The sequence below is a fragment of the Camellia sinensis genome, chromosome 10 (genome assembly GCF_055761805.1).
Source record: "Camellia sinensis isolate YWXY chromosome 10, ASM5576180v1, whole genome shotgun sequence".
Lineage (NCBI taxonomy): Eukaryota > Viridiplantae > Streptophyta > Magnoliopsida > Ericales > Theaceae > Camellia > Camellia sinensis.
Genome location: NC_138970.1, coordinates 166,867,129 through 166,879,903, shown reverse-complemented (window position 1 = coordinate 166,879,903; position 12,775 = coordinate 166,867,129).

Below are 12,775 nucleotides of genomic sequence, written 5' to 3'. Positions count from 1 at the left end.
GCCCGTCAGTCTGAGGATGATAGGCCGTACTAAAGGTCAACTTAGTGCCCAAGGCACTCTACAAGCTCTGCCATAACCTAGCAGTAAAACGAGGATCTCTATCTGAGACGATCGTCACTGGGACCCCGTGCAATCTCACTACGTCCCGAATATACAAGTCGGCAAGATGATCCACCGAATCTCTCACGCGCATAGGAATAAAGTGCGCCGACTTAGTCAACCGGTCAACAACCACCCAAATAGCATCACTACCCCGCTGAGTCCTCGGAAGACCCACAACGAAGTCCATAGTGACATGCTCCCACTTCCACTCGGCAATAGGCAAGGGTTGCAACAAACCCGCTGGCCTCTGATGCTCGGCCTTTACTTGCTGGCAAGTAAGGCACTTCGATACGAAAACAGCCACATCTCTCTTCATACCCCGCCACAAAAACTGGCGACCCAAATCCCGATACATCTTAGTACCTCCCGGATGCACCGCAAGGCGCGAATAGTGAAACTCTCGGAGTACCTCCTCTCGGCAAGACTCCGGTACAAACAAACGGTCTCGGTATCTCACACTCAGGTCGGGATACACCGTCAAACCCTTCTCAACTTTCCCACTGGAGATCTTCTCTCGGAGGGATTCTACCTCAAGGTCACCTCTCTGTGCCTCTAACACTCTAGTCACAAGTGTAGGCTGCGCAACAACAGAAAACAAGGCCGCAGCCTCAACAGATTCGCCCAGTAGCAAATCAAACTCACCAAGTGCTCCCAACATCTCCCATTCCCGGATGGCTATACAAGCTACATCACTAATGGATTTCCTACTAAGGGCATCGGGCACAACATTGGCCTTTCCCGGATGATAATGCAACTCAAAATCATAATCTTTGATGAACTCCATCCACCTCCTCTGCCTCAAATTCAAGTCCCTCTGGGTAAACAGATACTTCAAACTCTTGTGATCCGAGAATACCTCAAACTTCTCACCATAAAGGTAGTGCCTCCAGATTTTCAAGGCAAAGATCACTGCTGCTAACTCTAGGTCGTGTGTGGGGTAATTCTTCTCGTGTATTTTCAACTGACGTGAGCCATAAGCTACCACTTTCCCCTCTTGCATCAACAGACAACCCAAACCCTCTCGTGAGGCATCACAATAAACCGCATAACCCAACCCTCTCTCCGGAATAATCAACACTGGAGCGGTGGTCAATCTAACTTTCAGCTCTTGGAACGACTTTTCACAAGTCTCACTCCACACAAATTTGACTCCCTTCCGAGTCAGTCTAGTCAACGATGACGCTAACTTGGAGAAATCCTTCACAAACCGACGGTAATACCCAGCCAATCCCAGAAAACTGCGGATCTCAAACACACTCTTAGGCTGTGCCCAATCTTGCACTGCCTCAACCTTGGATGCATCAACAGACACCCCTTCCCCGGATACTACGTGGCCTAAGAATTTGACTTCCCTCAGCCAGAACTCACACTTCCCAAACTTGGCATACAGCCTATGGGCTCTAAGTAACTCAAGCACCACTCTCAAGTGTGCCTCGTGCTCCTCCTCAGAAGGCGAATAGATAAGGATGTCGTCCACAAAAACGACTACAAACCGATCCAAGAATTCCCGGAAGATCCGGTTCATCAAGTCCATAAAGACTGCCGGTGCATTGGTAAGCCCGAATGGCATCACCAGAAACTCATAATGGCCATACCGCGTACGGAATGCCGTCTTCGGAATATCTTCCTCCCTGACCCTCAACTGGTGGTAACCCGATCTCAAGTCTATCTTAGAGAAACAACGGGAACCCTTCAACTGGTCAAACAGGTCATCTATACGGGGCATAGGATACTTATTCTTAACCGTAGCCCGATTCAACTTCCGGTAGTCAATACACAATCTCAAGGCACCATCTTTCTTTTTAACAAAGAGGGTCGGTGCACCCCACGACGAAACACTAGAGCGAACAAAGCCCTTATCTAGCAATTCCTGGAGCTGAACTTTCAACTCAACCAACTCTGCTGGAGCAAAACGGTAAGGTGTCATAGAAATCGGCGCTGTGCCGGGCACTAGATCAATAGAGAACTCTATCTCTCAGTGAGGTGGCAAATAAACAAGGTCTTCGGGAAAGACATCTGAATACTCACAAACCACCCTCGGCAACTCAAGCTGGGTCTCACCACCCTCACCACTCTCAAAGCTGGCAAGTAGACTACTAAGCTCGCTTCGCCCTCGCGAATCATACCCCGGTGGCAACACACAACCAACCCGGTCTCCCAAGAAATGGAACCACTCCCCGCTCAAGGTACATAACGTGACCCTCTGGCGGTAGCAATCGATAACAGCCCGGTATGACGATAGCCAGTCCATACCCAAAATAAAATCAAAACCCTTCATGGGCATGACAACAAACGGAAAAGGAAGCCTGTAGTCGGCGACCTCTATATCACATCCTCTAACACCCTGTTTCAAGATCAACTCACCACCAAGAGGTGACACTACACAAATAGGAGATGCTAACTGCGCTAACTCCAATTCCAAAACAGATGCAAATGCAGCAGATACAAAAGAATGTGATGCACCCGTGTCTATCAACACATTAGCAACCGAGTTGCAAAACAGAAAAGTACCTCTCACTACTGATGGAGCCGGTACTAAATCCTGCGCGGTAACAGCATACACACGCCCCGTAGGCCCCTGGTCTACCTGCTCACCTCTCGGAGCAAAAGACTGCTGCACAAACTGGGATGACGAAGCTCCCGGATTGGCCCTCGAGGCCTGCACAGACTGAGCTGGCTGAAAACCCTACGTCTGCCTAGAACCAGACGCCCCCGAAGTGGCACTCAACTGCGGGCAAAACCTCTTCAGGTGCCCAGGCTGTCCACACTGATAACAAGACAAGGGCTGCCCCCTGCCCAAATTCTGACCCTACGGTCTAGCTGAAGAAGAAGCAGCTCTCTGACCCCCACCCTTCTGCGGGCAAACAGAAACCTTGTGACCCAGCTGGCCACACTTGTAACAAGCAAACTCCCCCTGATTGCCTCTCCCCGAACCTGCACTCGGCACTGGAAAGGTCGATCTAGAAACTGTTCCCTGAGACTGCTGAGGGTTATAACCCCTCTGCCTCCTGCCATCACTCTGACCATCCTGGCTCCTCTTGGAGCCCCTCTGTTCTTCCTCCTCTTCCTGCATCATAATTTCCATATGAGCAGCAGTATCTACCAGGTGTCTATACTCTCGGATATAAGACCCACCAACTCTCAACTTGAGGCCCCGCTTCAACTTCCGCTCAAACTCATAGCAACGGCGTTCCTCGGACGCCACCAGTTCAGGTGCAAACCTGGACAGACTGGTAAAAGTAGCCTCAAACTCGGCCACTGACAAGCCCTGCTGTTTAAGCCGGCTAAACTGATCCCTCAGCTTCTCCCTAGCTACTGCAGACAAAAACCTCTCCTGAAAAGCATTCAAAAATGCCTCCCATGTACCACCAACACGAGCCTTCTCGTACTTCCACCATTGACCCGCATCTCCCTTCAGTTGGAAGGATGCCAAGGTCACTTTCAGTGCTCCGTCCTCGATGCCAAGCATCTCGAACGTCTTACTCATTTGCTCTAGCCACTCATCAGCCTTCAGTGGCTCCTTCGGATCCCCGACAAACTCGTCCGGATTTGACCGAAAAAACTCCCACTTCAAGAAAGAAGGCCCTGCCTCAGCTGCCTGATTCCCAGCTCTAAGAATACCCAAAGCTCCTGCTATCTCTCTGGCCAAGGCACCCATGGCCTGCTGACCTGCTGGCTCGGCCACATTGGCCTGGCCAACTCCCTCCTGCACTGCCGGAATCTCACCCGGTAACGGTACTTCCTGCCTCGCAGGTCTACCACGCCTAGCACCTCTTCCTCGTCCTGACATCCTTATAAAGGTAACACAGAACATTAGCACACTCACAAATGTGCCGAAACTAAACACCCACGTCCTAGTGCATGGACAACTGTAATTCACTCCACGTAAGCACATAAACACATAAGCACTTACGAATTTCATTTCCGGATAATGATAGTCCCGAGGCGTTACTAGAGTTCCGGTTAGAAATAGCATTGATCAAGTGCTTTCCAACAAGACTCCCAGAAACCCAAGGATCCAATCAACATCCTAGAAATTAAATCCCATACCCACATAGTCACATAAGCATGTTATCAATCAAGCACATAGCATATGATACTACATCTAAGTCTCTATCAAGCGAGACAAACCCATTGTGATACTAATCACTTCCCACGTACCCAAAGTATTCGAACCCGGTACGCTCTGATACCAAGTTGTAACGCCCTCAAAATAATAACATTAAACCCATCAATAAAAGATTCATTAACATATGAAATAACCACATTCTTCCATTTATCAGAGTTTCGTTACATAAGTATTACATGTTAACAACAAAAGCAAAATGCCCTACGGGCTTATAGCTTTCCAAGTTAACACTTGGTTACAACAAAAAGAGTACTAACTCATTTGCACATTAAGCCCTTGGCTTGAATTTACATGTAATACATCAAAAACAAAACGACAAAAGTATGTCCGCCTCTAGTCTCCCAAGCTATGTCCTTGGAGGTGGCATGCTACCTGTACCTGAAAATGATATTCTCATATAGGGTGAGCCACAGCCCAGTAGAAACACACTAAACCAACCATGAACAATGACTAAAAGATTAGCAATTGATAGATGGCCAATACTGATACATTCACATAAATCACATATTTATGTCATACGACTTATGAGTCCAAGTTACCTTTCATTTTTCCTTTTTCAACAGATAGGCATATAAACTCTATCATCTTTCAACAGATATGTATAACACTATATCCCACATTCACAGATAAGCATTTAAGCTGTATCCACATTCTCAACAGATATGTATAACAACAATATCCCACATTCACAGATAAGCATATAAGCTATATCCACACTTCACAAAGATAAGCATATTAGCTCTATCTTCACTTCTTTAGACAAGCATATGAGCTGTATCTACGGAGTTCATCCCCTATCTTCTCCCAACACTATCCGGTTTAGAGGTACATCCCCCATCTTCTCCTAAACCGCGGAGTACATCCCCCATCTCCTCCTCTACACATAACGTATACAAACACATTGGTTCTATATACAATCACTCAATACATATAGTTAATGTATTCTAACAACCGTCAATTTTCATGACACATTCCATTGATTAGTTTCCGTTTGCCTAATCATCATGCATTGTCTACAACAATCACGACTATCCTCCACCGATAGCCCAAAGCAGTTATCTCTAAGCAGAAAATAAATGCACAATGGATATTCAATCAACATTTCATTTCCTCATTTCTCACAATTAATTATCCCAATTAATCAAACAATGTAATTAGGTCATTAACCATAATTGACATTTCAACCCTTAGGTCCCATTTTCACCAATGATTCAACATCTATTCCATTTCTCTATGCCAAACATGCATCTAGGTTTATTATGAATAAAACCCCAACTTTTGTAAAATAACACAAAAGCCCCAAACTTTCACCAAATTACCAAACCAACCCCAACATCTCAAAATAATAAAATTTAAAGACAAAATCCATAGAGAGGAGTAGGATATCCCTACTGCAAATTCGGAGCTCCAAGGGAGAAGAAGACAAAACCCAACGTGCTCCAAATCTCGAAATTTTCAGATTAAAATGTAGCCCTCGACGATCAACAACCTTTTTGTAAAGGCCAAAGGTGAGCAAATCACTCCTACTAGATCAAAACCTAGAGAGAAGGTAGAGTTCTAGAGTGAGAGGCTCAACAATGGTGTTTTTGGAAAAGTAGGAGAGAGAAGAGAAAGTGAAAAAGTGATTTGAAAAGTCGAAACACGGAACTTAAACCCAGTGGACCCGCTCGAGCGTCAAACACCCCGCTCGAGCGTCAGTCACAGACTCCCGCTCGAGCGCCAACAAACCCGCTCGAGCGGAGAATACACACTCCCAGAACTTTTACAGAACCAGGTCTTCGCTCGAGCTTCCAACTCCCCGCTCGAGCGGCACTCACACAACCCCGCTCGAGCGGCCAATACCACGCTCGAGCGTCCAACACTGCATAGGAGATACTGGATGGGTGCAATTCCCGCTCGAGCGCCAAAAGCCCCGCTCGAGGGGACAGGTCAAAATCTGGGCAACTAGTTTTGGTTTCAAAACTCAACCAACCTGTAACAAACCTGCCCAACACATCCTATAACTCAAATACGAAGTAAAAAGGATGTAAACAAGATAATAAACAACTACCAACATCCACGGACACATGTCCGGATCACTGTACAACAAGGGTAAACCCGGGATCGCTATAACTTGAGAGACATTGAATACCTCTGTGTGTTTTGTGCCTCTTCAAGAGCAAACAACCAAAGTTACTATCACGAGCAAAATAACCAAAGTTACTATCACGAGTCACAAGCAGCAATGAAAAAAATATATAAGATAAAAGCAAGAGAGAAATAATTTCCTAAAACTAAAGCCAAATAGAAGGATCACAAGTCCACCAATTCAATAATTTTAAATTTTACACTTTCTTTACATTGTCTCAATTACCAAACAAACCTAAAGCACATCCACAATTAAGTTATCAAAATTTAAAATTATGATGCACAAAAAAAAAAAAACACTTGCCAAAATCAAGATACCATAGTCTAAAAAAGAAATATAACATCAAAAAGGCAAATATGCCACAATGATAGTATAGTTTGAAGGAGTGGACACCAAAAGAAAAAGGACAAAACCAAATAAAAAGAAAAAGCATGAAGTGTAGCTAAAGTCTACATAACCTACTAACATTCACTCACTAAGTTTCTGTAATGGATATACCAAAGGAAAATGTAAAGCAAAAGGGTTATGTGAGCATGTTGTGACTAGAACAGTGTTGCATGCGGTGTTAACAGAGAGAAGGAAAAATGAATTGGATTAAGGAGATAAAAATGGATTCCGATATATAGATAGTTACATTCAGCCCCTTTTTTATGACCAGTTATAATTAGTTAAGATTGAAGTTGGGCTTGATATTTTAGCCTAGCATTTTATTAAATTATCAAACTAATAATCCAATTTATAGACTTTGTTCATTGACTTTTCAAAATGGACATTTATTTTGGGGCATTCAAAAATGAAAAAGTGGACCAACAAAATGGGATGGATTATTTATTTAATACATAAAAATCCGCTTCAGAGGCATAATATATACCTGAGTTAAGTAATGATACATGAAATGGAGATGCTGGATGGGTTTTGAAGCCATGTATCCTATCATAATATTGACAGCCACCAACACTGTATAGCGATTCCGGTTTCCCCTTTTCTTTAACTGTTGTACCCGGACTTAGGTTCCGTGGAGTTGGTTGTTGTATATGTTTTGTTTACATCCTTTACTCCTTGCATTCGAGTCGTGAGTTGTGTTGGGCGAGTTTGAAACAGGGTGGTTGAACTTGGAAACCAAGAGTAGTTGCCCAGATTTTGGCCTTCACGCTCGAGCGGGTATTTTGACGCTCGAGCGGGCCCTTCGTTGTTGTCTGTCCGCTCGAGCGGGGTTTTCGACGCTCGAGCGTAGTTTTCCATCTTCCAGTATCTCCTCTGCAGTGTTGTACGCTCGAGCGGGAGTTTTGACGCTCGAGCGGGTTGTTGTGTGTGACGCTCGAGCGGGAGGGTTAACGTTCGAGCGGAGACCTGGTTCTGTAAAAGTTCTGGAAGTGTGTATTCGCCGCTCGAGCGGGATTGTTGACGCTCAAGCGGGAGTCTGTGAGTGACGCTCGAGCGGGGCGTTGGACGCTCGAGCGAGGCGACTGGGTTAAAGCTCCGTGTTTTGACTTTTCAAATCACTTTTTCCATTTCTCTTCTCTCTCTTACTTTTCCAAAAAACCCATTGTTGAGCTTCTCACTCTAGGACTCTACCTTCTCTCTAGGTATTGATCTAGTAGGAGTGATTTGCTCACCTTTGGCCTTTACAAAAGAGTTATTGATCGTCGAGGGCTACCTTTTGATCCGAAAAGTTTGTGGTTTGGAGCACTTCCGTTTTCTTCGTCTTCTCGGTTGGGAGTCACCTTTTGAGGTAGGGATAACCTACTCCTTACTATGGGTTTTGTCTTTAAATTTTAGTAGTTTGAGATGTTGGAGTTAGTTGGGTAATTTTGTGAAAGTTTGAGACTTTTGTGCAAATTTACAAAGTTGGGGTTTTAACCATATAAAAGCCTAGATGCATGTTTGGCATGGAAAAATGGAATTAATGTTAAAACATTAATGAAAATGGAACCTAAGGGTTGAGATGTTAATTATGGAAAATGCCCTAATTACAGTGGTTAATTAATTTGTAAAATTAATTGTGAGAAATGAGGAATTGAATTGGAAATGTTGAGATTGGGAATACATGGGATTAAAGGGTGTAGTTGGATTTTATGTCACTCACCTAGTTGGAAATGCCGATTCTATATCCATTTGTTGCATTTATTTCCTGCATATAAATAATTGTTTTGGGCTATCGGTGGAGGATAGTCTTGATTGTTGTAGACAATGCATGATGATTAGACAAACTGAAACTAATCATTGGAATGTGTCATTGAGTATGACGGTTGAAAGAATACATTAAATTTATGTATTGTGTGATGATGTGTATAATTATTGTTTATATGCATTGTGTTGTGTTGGAGGAGATAGGGGATGTACTCCACGGTTTAGGGGAAGATAGGGGATGGACCTCTAAACCGGATGTGTTGGGAGGAGATATGGGATGGACTCTATAGATAGAGTTCATATGCTTATCTATTAATGTGTTGACAGAGCTCATATGCTTGTCATTGGAAGTGTGATAGTGCTCATATGCATATCTGTGGAAGTGATGATATAGCTTGTATGCTTATCTGTTGTTGTGTGATATAGCTAGTATGCTTATCTATTATGAAATGAGAAGTGTTTGATATGAGTTATTGTCTCGTATGAGTTGTTGGCCAGGTTCTGAGCCATGGTTGTAAATTGAGAATTGAAAGGGATTGGAAAATGAATGGTAATATGGACTTATATGTCATGAAAATGTAAAGTGTGATAAAGGAAAGTATCAGTGTTGGCCATCTATCAACTGCTAATCTTTTAGTCATTGTTCATATTTGGTTTAGTATATTTCTACTGGGCTGTGGCTCACCCTATATGGGAATATCATTTTCAGGTAAAGGTAGCATGCCACCTCCAAGGACATAGCTTGGGAGGCTAGAGGCCGACACACTTTCGTTGTCTTACTTCCTTTTGTTGTATTACATGTAAATTCAAGCCAAGGGCTTAATGTGTAAATGAGTTAGCACTCTTTTGTTGTAACCAAGTGTTAACTTGGAAAACTGTAAGCCCGTAGGGCATTTGCTTTTGTTGATTAACATGTAATATCTTTTGTAATAGAACTACTCTGATGAATAGAAGAATGTTTATCTTTATTACCAATGCATGTCTATATTGATGGGTTTAATGTTATTATTTTGAGGGCGTTACAACTTGGTATCAGAGCGTACTGGGTTCGAATACTTTGGGTACATGGGAAGTGATTAGGATCACAATGGGTTTGTCTCGCTTGATAGAGACTTAGATGTAGTGTTATATGCTACATGCTTAATTAATAACATGCTTATGTGACTATGTGGGTATGGGATTTAGTTTCTAGGATGTTGATTGGATCCTTGGGTTTCTATGAGTCTTGTTGGAAAGGCACTTGATCAATGCTGTTTCTAACCAGAACTCTAGTAACGCCTCGGGACTATCATTATCCAGAGATGAAATTCGTAAGTGCTTATGTGTTTATGTACTTACGTGGAGTGAATTACAGTTGTCCATGCATTAGGACGTGAGTGTTTAGTTTTGGCACATTTGTGAATGTGCTAACGTTTTGTATTACCTTTATTAGGATGTCAGGGCGAGGAAGAGGTGCTAGGCGTGGTAGGCCTGCGAGGCAGGAAGCACCTTTACCGGATGATATTCCGGCAGTGCATGAGGGTGTTGGTCAGGCCAACGTGGCCGAGCTAGCGGGCCAGCAGGCTATGAGTGCCTTGGCACGAGAGATAGCAGGGGCTTTGGGTATTCTCAGGGCTGGGAATTAGGCAGCTGAGGCAGGGCCTTCTTTCTTGAAGAGGGAGTTCTTCCGGTCTAACCCGGATGAGTTTGTTGGGGATCCAAAGGAACCACTAAAGGCTGACGAGTGGTTAGAACAGATGAGTAAGACGTTCAAGATGCTTGGCATCGAGGACGGAGCATTGAAATTGACCTTGGCATCCTTCCAGCTGAAGGGAGATGCGGGTCAATGGTGGAAGTACGAGAAGGCTCGTGTTGGTGGAACAAGGGAGGCGTTTGTGAATGCTTTCCAGGAGAGGTTCTTGTCTGTAGTTGCTAGGGAAAAGCTGAGGAATTAGTTTAGCCGGCTTAATCAGCAGGGTATGTCTGTGGCAGAGTTTGAGGCCACTTTCACTAGTTTGTCCAGGTTTGCACCTGAGTTGGTGGAGTCCGAAGAACGCCGTTGCTATGAGTTTGAGCGGAAGTTGAGGCGGGGCCTCAAGTTGAGGGTTGTTGGGTCTTACATCCGAGAGTATAGACATTTAGTGGATGGTGCAGCTCATATGGAGCTCATGATGCAGGAGGAAGATGAGGAGAAACATAGAGGCTCCAAGCGGGGCCAGGAGGGTCAAGGTGATGGCAGGAGACAGAGAGGTTATAACCCTCAGCAGTCTCAGGGTGGAGTTGCTAGATCGACTTTTCCGGTGCCGAGTGCAGGCTCGGGGAGAGGCAGGCAGAGAGGCTTGACTTGTTTTGCGTGTGGCCAGCTGGGTCACAAGTCTTCGGTTTGCCCGCAGAAGGGAGGGGGTCAGCGAGCTGCTTCTTCTTCAGCTAGACCTCAGGGCCAGAGTCAGGACAGGGGCTAGCCTTTGTCTTGCTATCAGTGTGGTCAGCCTGGGCACCTGAGGAGGTATTGCCCGCAGTTGAGTGCTACTTCAGGAGCGTCTGGTTCTAGGCAGACGCAGGGTTTTCAGCCAGCTCAGTCTGTGCAGGCCTCGAGGGCCAACCCGGGAGCTTCGTCATCCCAGTCAGTGCAGCAGTCATATGCTCCGAGGGGTGAGCAGGTGGATCAGGGGCCTACAGGGCGCGTGTATGCTGTTACCGCGCAGGATCTAGTACCGGCTCCATCAGTAGTGAGAGGTACCTTTTTGTTTTGTAACTTGGTTGCTAATGTGTTGATTGATACGGGTGCATCTCATTCTTTTGTATCTGCTGCATTTGTATCTGTTTTGGAGTTAGAGTTAGCACCGTTAGCATCTCCTATTTGTGTAGTGTCACCTCTTGGGGGTGAACTGATCCTGAAACAAGGTGTTAGAGGTTGTGATATAGAGGTCGCCGACCATAGGCTTCCTTTTCCGTTTGTTGTCATACCCATGAAGGGCTTTGATGTTATTTTGGGTATGGACTGGCTATCGTCATACCGGGCTGTTATCGATTGCTACCGCCAGAGGGTCACGTTACGTACCTTGAGTGGGGAGTGGCTCCATTTCTTGGGAGACCGGGTTGGTAGCGTTTTGCCACCGGGGTATGACTCGCGAGGGCGGAGTGAGCTTAGTGGTTTACTTGCTAGCTTTGAGAGTGGTGAGTGTGGTGAGACCCAGCATGTGTTACCGAGGGTGGTTTGTGAGTATTCGGATGTCTTTCCCGAGGATCTTGTTAGTTTGCCACCTCATCGAGAGATAGAGTTCTCTATTGATTTAGTGCCCGGCACAGTGCCGATTTCTATGGCACCTTATCGTTTTTCCCCAGTTGAGTTGAGCGAGTTGAAGATTTAGCTCCAGGAATTGCTAGATAAGGGTTTCGTTCGCCCTAGTGTTTCGCCGTGGGGAGCACCGGCCCTCTTTGCTAAAAAGAAAGATGGTGCCTTGAGATTGTGTATAGACTACCGGAAGTTGAATCGGGCTACGGTCAAGAATAAGTACCCTATGCCCCGTATAGATGATTTGTTTGACCAGTTGAAGGGTTCCCGTTGTTTCTCTAAGATAGACTTGAGATCGGGTTACCACCAGTTGAGGGTCAGGGAGGAGGATATTCCTAAGACGGCATTCCGTGCGCGGTATGGCCATTATGAGTTTCTGGTGATGCCATTTGGGCTTACCAATGCGCCGGCAGTCTTTATGGACTTGATGAAATGGATCTTCCGGGAATTTTTAGACCGTTTTGTAGTCGTTTTCGTGGACGACATCCTGATTTATTCGCCTTCAGAGGAGGAGCACGAGGCACACTTGAGAGTAGTGCTTGAGTTACTTAGAGCCCATAGGCTGTATGCCAAGTTTGGGAAGTGTGAGTTCTGGCTGAGGGAAGTCAAATTCTTAGGCCACGTGGTATCCGGGGAATGGGTGTCTGTTGATGCATCCAAGGTTGAGGCAGTGCAAGATTGGGCACAGCCTAAGAGTGTGTTTGAGATCTGCAGTTTTCTGGGATTAGCTGGGTATTACCGTCGGTTTGTGAAAGATTTCTCTAGGCTAGCTTCGCCGTTGACTAGATTGACGCGGAAAGGGGTCAAGTTTGTGTGGAGTGAGACTTGTGAAAAGTCATTCCAAGAGTTAAACGTTAGATTGACTACCGCTCCGGTTTTGATTATTCCGGAGAGAGAGTTGGGTTATGCGGTTTATTGTGATGCCTCACGAGAGGGTTTGGGTTGTGTGTTGATGCAAGAGGGAAAAGTGGTAGCTTATGGCTCACGTCAGTTGAAAATTCACGAGAAGAAT